The sequence below is a fragment of the Theropithecus gelada genome, unplaced genomic scaffold (assembly GCF_003255815.1).
Source record: "Theropithecus gelada isolate Dixy unplaced genomic scaffold, Tgel_1.0 HiC_scaffold_16121, whole genome shotgun sequence".
NCBI classification, from domain to species: Eukaryota; Metazoa; Chordata; class Mammalia; order Primates; family Cercopithecidae; genus Theropithecus; species Theropithecus gelada.
The window spans coordinates 37-10055 of record NW_020257904.1 but is presented as its reverse complement, the minus strand read 5'-3'; positions in this window follow the sequence as shown (position 1 = coordinate 10055).

Below are 10019 nucleotides of genomic sequence, written 5' to 3'. Positions count from 1 at the left end.
GACGTCGCTGCAGGGGGGAAGAGGGGGACGCGTTTCCGGGTGACGTCGCTGCAGAGGGGGAGAGGGGGACGCGTTTCCTGGCGACGTCGCTGCAGGGGGGAAGAGGGGGACGCATTTCCGGGCGACGTCGCTGCAGAGGGGGAGAGGGGGACGCGTTTCCTGGCGACGTCGCTGCAGGGGGGAAGAGGGGGACACGTTTCCGGGTGACGTCGCTGCAGGGGGGAAGAGGGAGGCTCCTCCAGGCGGGTCGCGTAGATGTTGACTTTGCCCCGCGGGGACTCATGTACCAGGAACCCCCAAAACCCATCCGCAGCTTGATTCTGCTTCCCAGGGCCAGAGGTTCTAGCTTATGGAAGGAGCGTTTTCTCGCCGGAAACATGGAGCCCACACACACTTGTACGCTGGAAGCCGTGATATGTGTCAGGAATGTGGTCTGATGGCGTGCAGAATCAGTATTGTGCCTTTGCCACCTCTGACCCCCATCACAGCAGTTCTGAGGCTTGTGGGGCACCCCAGCTCCTCTCCCTCTGCACAGGCCGCTGTTCCTGGAACTCAAGGGTTCCCCAACACAAGGGTGACACGTGGCACAGACCAGGAATCGCAAGGCAATGCTGGCCTCCTCCCACGGGCAGACAGGCCGAGTGTGTTTCCAGAGACTGGGCCGTCCGCAATAGCGCCTGGATGACGTCTGCTTTCACCTGGAGCCCTGGCTGCGAGGGGCGGTGCGGGACAAGGGCCACCCCGGGGGCCTGGGAACACAGTGTCGGGGCCTGTGGGGGTGGAGAGCAGGGATCAGCCTCTTTTTGTGGATGAGGAAATGGAGACTAGCCACGTGGAAACTTCTAGGCATCAAGGGAAGGGTAAGAAGCTGTCAAGCCTTCAGGTTTCGGTTCTGGACAGGTGCAGTGCAGGTATTGGAGCACTTTGGGCTCTGAGGTCCATGTGGCCTAGCGGCCTCCAGGTGTCAGCTCCGAGGCAGGGTCACCATCCACAAGCCATGCTGCAGGCACAGAGACCAGGAGAGGGATGTGAAGCGACTCCGTGTTTACTGGGCTGAAGCAGCAGCTCTTGGCGGTGCCGCCACCGCGGGCTGCATCCTGTCCCCGTGGCAACCTCACAGCTGAGCGTGAAGCTGGAAGCTTGGGTGCCTCTTGCTGCGGGGTCTCCTCTGATCCCGAGGGCCAAGGGTGCTCCGTGGTTCCAGGCGTCAGAGTCTCAGCATCCTTTGTTTTGGCCACATTCACGACAGGAGTCCTTGGAGAGTGACACGTCCCTATTTTGAAAGATCCCGTAGGTGATTGGAGAAGCCACTGTATTTGTTGTAGCTCCAAGTATTATCTGTGACTCACCTGGGCTGCTGTCCAGTGAACATCCAGAATGCGGTCATTTCTTGTGAAACCCCCAGGTTTCCCATAGGTCCAAGCTGAGGTTGAGTGAACTCTGAGCGCTGAGCCGGGCGGTCTTGGCACCACTAGAAACGGAATCAGTTCCATGACTGATCTGTGCCCCACCCCACATTAACTCGTGCAATATGACTTTTCTGGTTTTGGTTTTTGTTTTATAAGCCATCCATGGCAAGTGCAGTCTGAGGCCTCTCGCTGCCAAAACTTCCTCTGAGTAATGGCAGATGGGCCCTGACCCTGGAGACCTCTGAGAAGGTGTTTGGGGTCTGGGAAGAGTCTGCGTGTGCAGTGCCTGGAACCCGTCCCTGGTGTGAACTTGGGGATGAGGGGATAGTGGGGGTGTGGCGGGGGCCCAGGGGACTTCCCCGCCCTCTGGACCACACTGTTGCTCTCCAGCCACGGAGTAAACCTGAGAAGATGCAACGGGCCCCGGCTCCAGCAGCTGCTGTCCCGGAGGACAGGGGAGTGAGGGAGAGGGAGGGTGTTCAGTGTGGGGCCTGCTGCTCGGGGCACTGGGATCCCACAGTGAGGCACCATTCCTGCTGCCCGGGGTGCTGGGATCCCACAGTGAGGCCCCGTTCCCGCTGCCCGGGGCCCTGGGATCCCGCAGCGCAGTCTCGTTCCTGCTGCCCAGGGGTGCTGGGATCCCACAGCACGGCCCCGTTCCCGCTGAGCTTGGGTTCCCAACGGGCTCCTTTTGCTCCCCAAATGTCCCCTCCCACCCTTGAGCTGCAAGGAATGTTTGGGAGCCATAGAAAGGTGCTTTCTCCCATCTGTGTAGTTTTTCTGGGAGGGAGAAAGGTTGACATTGGGGGCTTTGTAGAAAGCGTGCTCTGGCCCCCATGTTAACATTTGGGAGGAGGCCCACAGGGAGCTCTTGGCTCTGGGCGAGGGCTGGGGGCTGCCTCGGGGGTGGGGGTTCAGGGTCTTGAGCTCAGCTTCTCACCTGTCCGGGGCAGGGCAGGGCAGATAGAGGGGTGGGGACAGTGTCAGGGGCTTCTGGGCCTGGGACGGCAGGTCCTGTGTCCAAAGCCGTTTGGAGGCTCACGAGATACAGGGGTGGGCCTGGGAGGGGTGGGGCCTGTAGAGAGGCGATGACTTTGATTTTCCAAAGAACAAGGAAGGGTCTGTGCGCTGGCCGTGCTCCAGTCCCATGTGGTGAAGCCGCGGACGCCGTCAGTTTTTATGAAATCCTCAAATGTGCCCTTTAAAACAAAACCTTGACACTCTGGCCTCACAGCCCGGATCCTGCGTGCTCCCGGTCTGTGGCTTTGACTTTGGTTTGAGTCTGGGATCCACTTGCCCGGCCTGAGGGAGGACAGATGGGGACAGCAGGTCCTGCCCCAGGGTCATTGCCCGTGGCCACCTCTGTCCTGGGAAGTGCGGGTGGGCCATGGGCTGTTGGTGCCTGCACCGCTGTCCTGGTGGAAGGGGCTGGACCCGGACTGCCTGGGACAAGAGGCCAAGGCACAGACAACTGGAGGGGCTGCCTCTGCATCCTGAACCTCACCTGGCGGGCAGGAGAGCCAGGCTGGGTGTCCCTGCCTTTCTGGTCCCTCCCTGGCCCGTCACCTGCTTCTCGTTCACCAATCTCATCTTTCCTGCCGGCTTGTGAGGCCCGTGCCCCACTCTGGGCCGCCTTCGTCCCACAGGCACAGAGCTTGGGTCCCATGTGGAGAGGAGGCTCCGCCCACGGCCTCAGGGTCAGGTGGCCTTGGCTTCAGGGAGGGGTGCATGGGAGCCAGCCCATTGGACAGGAGGCCGGGGCCTCTGGGTGACCTCCCAGGGTGGGACAGCAGTGCCCCCATGCCCCCCTCCGACTCCTGAAATCCTGAGGTTGCCTGGGCTGCCGAGCCCTCCCGCAACTCCCTGGCCTGCTGGGCAGGATTTTGTGAAAGGCCTTGCCTTGGGTCGTGGAAGAAAACCACGTGGTCTGTGGGGTCATCCCTGGGGCAGGCTGTGGGAGGGTGAAGGCTGCGTCCAGTGGCCAGGCCCAGCCAGGGGTCGGGAATCATGTTGGGAGTGACGCACAGATGCCGCCACACTGCTACCACCGAGAAACGCGGCGTGTGCGGGCCCACCTGGCCTCTTTAGGCCCGGCTCTGGGCTGCCCTCCAGGAAGGCCGACCTCTCCTGGGCGGGCAACGCTTTCTCAGGGCCGAGTTCTGCCGGCACAGGTCGGGGCGAGGCTGGCCTTCTCGGGGCCCCTGACCGCTGGCTGCTGTGTGGTCCTGGGGCAGCTCCAGAAATACAAGCCCAGAAGACCCAGAGGCTGCCTTACGTCGGGGAAATGCGCCGGTCGTCTCTCTCTCTTTCTCTCTGTCTCCGTCTCTCCATCTCTGTCTCTCTCTGTCTCTTTGTCTTTGTCTCCATCTCTGTCTCTCCATCTCTGTCTCTCTGTCTCTGTCTCTCTGTCTGTCTCTCCATCTGTGTCTCTCCATCTCTCTCCATTTCTGTCTCTCTCTTTGTCTCTCCATCTGTCTCTCTGTCTCCATCTCTGTCTCTCCGTCTCTATGTCTCTCCATCTCTGTCCCTCTCTGTCTCTGTCTCTCCATCTCTGTCTCCATCTGTCTCTCCATCTCTGTCTCCGTCTCTGTCTCTCCATCTCTCTCTGTCTCTGTCTCTCTGCCTCTGTCTCTGCCTCTCTGTGTCTGTCTCTCTCTGTCTCTCCATCTCTGTCTATGTCTCTGTCTCTGTTTCTGTTTCTCTGTCTCCATCTGTGTCTGTCTCTGTGTCTCTGTCTCTCTTTCTCTCTCTGTCTTTCTCTCTCACTCTCTTTCCTTTTAATTAAGGGAAAAACCCCCACACAACCAAAGGGCTATGAGGCCTGTGGCTGCCGGCCGAGGAGAGGCTGCAAGGGGACCCTGGAACCCTCGCCCTCCCTAGGCTGCTCCTGTCGCGTCCTGTGGGCGGATGTGGCCCTGCCGAGTTCAGAGTCTGTCGTTTCGTCTGTCTAGAAACTGCAGGAGTCAGGAGCAGCCTTCAGTTTTCACCTAAGCAATGAGTATGTACAGGCTTTAACCCTTGGAAAATCAGAACTAAAGGATTTTACTCAAACTACTTAAACAAAGGAACTGCCTCAGCTCTGGGCTTCTGCCGCTGAGGGCGCGATTCCGGGATTCTCATCGTTCCCCGGCAGGGTGGGGGCCACTCATGAGGAGGGTGTTTTCAGATGCTGGGACGTGGCCTTTCTAAGGGGGAGGGACCCGGCAGGGCCTCAGGCTCAGCTGTTTGGAAACTGAAGCCCATTCACCAGGCGGGCAGGGGATGAGCTGGGCAGAGGCCGAGACGCAAGACCTGAGAGCAAAGTTTCTCACTTTTTTGGTTGTACAAATAACAAACTGTAGAAGACTTAAACAGATAAACCACGATAAATGAGTCCTGTGCCGGCCTTTTAAACAGATAACCCACGTGCGTTGGCGTGGCAGCTCACGCCTGGAATCCCAGTGCTGTGGGAGGCCAAGGCGCCAGGATCGCTGGTGCCCAGGAGTTTGAGACCACCCTGGGCAACATGGGGAGACCCCATCTCTACAAAAAATATAAAAATTAGCCAGGTGTGGTGGTGTGCCTGTGGTCCCAGCTACTAGGTGGGAGGATCCCGTGAGGCCACTGCACTCTAGCCTGGGTGACAGAGCAAGACCCTGTCTCAAAAAAAAAAAAAAAAAAGCAATTAATCCTGCGATTTAGAATCAGACAGTGATCATTCCAGGGCATATCTTTGTCCCCCCGCCCCCCCCACCCCAGCACAGAGGGCATCTCTGTTGTGAGCTTTGGGCTGAAAAAAAATCCCTCACGCCCCTCCCAGGTGAGGGAGACACAGGTTCAGGGGCGTGAACGGCTCCTCCCATGGAAAGGACTGTGTGGCCGGCTCCCTAGGCCATGGGGGCCACTGTCCTCCACGCCACGTCCCACGCCACTTCCACCCCAGCGTGAGGACAGCAGGACCCAAGCTGCACTGCTGTGGGAGCCGTGTCGGGACTCGCAGGGCCTGGCAGGTGTTTCCCTTTGACCTGCAGGCTCAGACTTGGCAGCTCTGGGCCCCCTGGTGTCCACCTGAAGCCTCCGTGGCAGCACCGTCCCCGGACCCCCAGAGGGGCAGCAAACATAGGGGTCCTGGGGAGTGTTGCTGGGGCGGGAAGGCCGGACCCCCGTGACTTGGCTGCAGCCTCTCTGGGTGTTGCTGCGGGTGTGGAGCCTGCATCTGGCTCAGTGAGAAGCATTTTTAAACTTGATTCTGCAGCCATTGCAGATTCGTGGGAAGTTGGGGGGAGGCAGTGCCCCACCTGGCCCCCAGGGCTGCCCCATGGCAGCCGCTATGCCCTGACCCCAGGCCCCAGAGGGGCTCCCTGCTGGCAGCGCCTTGCATTCTGCCTAGTACCTTCTCAACTCTCCAGACTCATCAGGGAAGCCCTGCAGGAGCTCAGGACGAACAGGTCCTTGGCTTGAAGCCGGCATGGGCTGGGAATGGTGGGGGCTCCTGGAGGCTGAACCGTTTCCATGTCTGCAGGGGTCCCCTGGGCTGCGGCCCTTCGTGTACCCACATGTCTGGTGTCTCTGTGCTGTGCTGTGATGTTGTCCTTCACATAAAGTTTTTAAGACCCATGTCCCATTGTCTGTGAAATCACAAGGTTTTACTTTATGGATTGTATGGAATAGACCTAGGGAAGGGGGACCAGTATTTGCCCAATTTGTCAACGTGCACAACAGTGAGCCTCCCTGAATGGCTGGCCCCGGTGCGATGAGTGGGGGTGGAGGCTGGACAGCTGGCCTCTGTGCGGTGGTTGGGGGGGACTGGACTGCTGGCCTCTGTGCAGTGGGTGGGGGGTGGCTAGATGGCTGACTTCTGTGCAGTGGGGAGGCTGGACGGCTGACCTCTGTGTGGCAGGGGGACAGGACGGCTGGCCTCTGGTGGGTGGTGGGGGATGCTGGACGGCTGGCCTCTGTGCAGCGGGTTGTGGGGGCTGGACAGCTGGCCGCTATGCAGTGGGTGGTGCGGGGCGCTGAATGGCTGACCTCTGTGCGGTGGGTTGCGGGGGGAGCTGGATGGCTGGCCTCTGTGCAGCCGGGGGGGAACTGGACGACTGGCCTCTGTGCGGTGGGTGGTGGGGGCTGGACCGCTGGCCTCTGTGCGGTGGGTGGTGGGGGCTGGACCGCTGGCCTCTGTGCGGTGGGTGGTGGGGGCTGGACGACTGGCCTCTGTGCAGTAGGTTGAAGGGGCTGGACGACTGGCCTCTGTGCAGTGGGTGGTGGGGGTCGCTGGACGGCTAGCCTCTGTGCAGTGGGTTGGAGGGCGCTGGATGGCTGGCCTTTGTGCAGTGGGTTGGGAAGGTTGGATGGCTGGTCTCTGTGCGGTGGGTTGTTGGAGCTGGACGGCTAGCCTCTGTGTGGTGGGGGGCGGGCCTCGGGCCGGTGGGCAGGCTGGAAGGTCAGCCAGGCCCTGTGGTGTCTTTAGTGAGAAACAGGAAATAAATCAAGGGGATATTCTAGAAGTTTTACCCTGGTGGTTTAGAAGTGTTTGTTTTTATTATTTGTACACAGTGTGTTGTTCTCAGTCTTGCACTCGTGTTTTTAACTGTCATGTAAAGATGCAAACAGTAGCCCAAAAAACTGCCTTGATGTAACACATTGGCAAAGACCAAGCACAGCCCCGGACTCCGGTGGGTGAATGAGACCCACCAGCAGCGGCCTTGGTGGCGCCTGCAGGGAGCCTCGAGATGGTCACGCCTCTGATCCATGGGTCTGCACTCAGGACGTGACCGGAAGTGTGGCCTGGGAGTTGGTTGTGTGGATGTTCGTGTCACCGACGTTTATAACAGCAGAGTCCGGCAGTACAGGGAGGATGGTCCTTGTGGTAAATGGGTTGCTGTGATTAAATTGTTTCTGAATATGCTAAAGTGCTCAAAATGTGATCTTTCTTTCATAAAAAGGCCAGGTATGGTGACACGTGCCTGTAACCCCAGCACTGTGGGAGGATCCCTTGAGCCCAGGAGTTGGAGAATTGCCCTCCAGCCTAGGCAGCAGAGCGAGACCTTGTTTCTAAGAAGTAAAAAGAGAAAAAGAAAAAGAAAAGACAAAGTACCAGATTGTGTATCTCATTTTGTTAAGATGCATCATTTTGTAAAAATTCTTATAGAAATACACGCAGTGGGCCGGGTGCGGTGGCTCACGCCTGTAATCCCAGCACTTTGGGAGGCTGAAGCGGGCGGATCACCTGAGGTCAGGAGTTCGAGACCAGCCTGGCCAACATGGTGAAACTGTATCTCTACTAAAAATACAAAAAATTAGCTGGTGTGGTAGTGTGCACCTGTACTCACAGCTCCTCAGGAGGCTGAGGCAGGAGAATCGCTTGAATCTGGGACACAGAGGCTGCAGTGAGCCGAGATGGCGCCAGTGAACTCCAGCCTGGGCCACAGAGTGGGACTCCATCTCAAAAAAAAAAAAAAAAAAAAAAAAAAGAGAGAGAGACACACCGTGGCTCTGTGAGCATCGGTTACCGTCCAGACCAGGTAGACGTTGGATGCAAATTTCACCGGAGTTTTTTTTTTTATTTTTTTGGTTGCGTTGAGTGTCACTTTTTTAAAAAATTGGCTTACGTCGAAGATGACTTTGAAGTTGTTGGAATTATTCTCAGTCCTGAGCTCAGGGCTTCAGCAAGCAAGTTGCAGTTCCCAGGGCTAGGCTGGTCAGAGACCCCCCACTGAAGCACGCCTGCCCACGGCTGCCCCGGCTGTCATCCCCCGGAAGGAAGCACGTGGAGTGGAGTGGGGTGGAGCATAGGCAGCAGCGGCCCCGTCTCCGCAGCAGTGCAGGCTCCCTTCCTGCTCATTTGGGCTCTTTTGTCTGAACCAGAGACACAAATTTGTAGAGCTGCCAAATTCATGCTGAAAATTTCCAACCAAAACCAATCATCTTAATTGTCTGGATTATGATATTTATTTTGTAAATCATTCTTGCTTTAAGCCGTGCACACACTGTGTTACTAAATCTGCAAATAATTCCAGAGCCAAATGCAGTCCTGCACCACGGTTCGGGTCAACGGCGGACTTCACGTATCAGGGTTCTCGTGAGATCATGAGAGCATATTTTTACTGGACCTTTTCCGTGTTTAGATGTGTTTAGATTCACAAACCCTGACCACTGTGAGGCAGTCACCCACGGTGTTCAGCACAGCCACACGCTGTGCAGACATGTATTGGGGAGCCGTGAGCCACATGGCTGGGGTGTGCACTGGCCACACCGAGTCGGTTCACATGAGTTCCCACGACAACAAAATGGCCTAAGGACACGTTTCTCAGAGTGTGTCCCCGTCATAAAGTGACACATGGCTGTGTTTACACAAACTTATTCTTATGTAATAGTCAACTGCAGAGTGGTTTAGACTACCTCATCTTTAGGAAATGCATCTGCCTTTAAGCAGACCAGCGGTGGGGGAGGTGGCTTTTCTGTTTTTCTTCCCTCTTCTCTCCTCTCTCTTGCTCTGTCTCTTCTCTGTGTCTTAACTTTCCTGGGAATCCGGTGAGCCCAGTTTTTTTCACTGTGTATTTTGTTTTTTTGTTTGTTTTGAGACGGAGTCTGACTCTTGTCACCCAGGCTGGAGTGCAGTGGCACGATCTCGGCTCACTGCAAGCTCCGCCTCCCGGGTTCAAGCAATTCTGCCTCAGCCTCCAGTGTGGCTGGGACTACAGGCACCCGCCACCGCGCCCAGTTAATTTTTATATTTTTAGTGGAGACGGGGTTTCACCATGTTGGCCAGGATGGTCTTGATCTCCTGACCTCAGGTGATCTGTCTGCCTCGGCCTCCCAAAGTGCTGGGATTACAGGCGTGAGTCACCGCACCCGGCTGTGAATTTTGCGTTTTATTTGTTGCTTTTTCAATTCATAGAAAAAGATAGGTACAAGGCACCTGAGACAGGCGCCGCCTCGCACCATCCACGACTTTGTTTGGTGCCTGCCTGTCCAGGAGTGGGTGTGGCCGCTGCAGAGGGGCCCTTCGTTGCCCAGCCCTGCAGCTGCCCCCTCTCCCTTCCCCAGAGACTCACAGCTGGCCCCGAGCTCTGTGCAGGGAAGCCTTTCTCTAGAGGCTCTTGCCCTTCCTGTGCGGAGCCCTGGGTCCAGCCGCCTTTCCTTCCACCTGGCAGCGTTAGCGGATGCTGGGCGTCCGTGCTGATCACCTCCCGTGGGAAAGAGCTCGGACAGTGCAGCCCGCGAAGCTGCGTCTTGGAGATTCCTCTGTCAGGGAAGCGGTCGTGGCTGTCGGGGTCCACTGGGCACCCGCAGAGCCCAAAACCCCACAGAGCGGAGGTGGGTGGTGAGCCTGCCAGGTGCATCTTTGTATAAATCTATTTCTAAGTTTTCAAATTACTATGAAGCTTCCAGTGTCACAAAATATGTAGTCTTGTTAAGGAACATTTTAGGTGTTCGTATTTTTTAAAATTATGTGTTTGATTCCATTCAAGCAGCCTCCTGGGCTTTTCTCTTTAAAGCAGTCTTTTCTGTCCATTGTTTTTATTTTGTTTGTTTTGAGTCAGAGTCTTGCCCTGTTGCCCAGGCTGAAGCCTATGCGATCTTGGCTCACCGCCATCTCAACCTCCCCCAGCTCAGGCAGTCCTCCCCGCT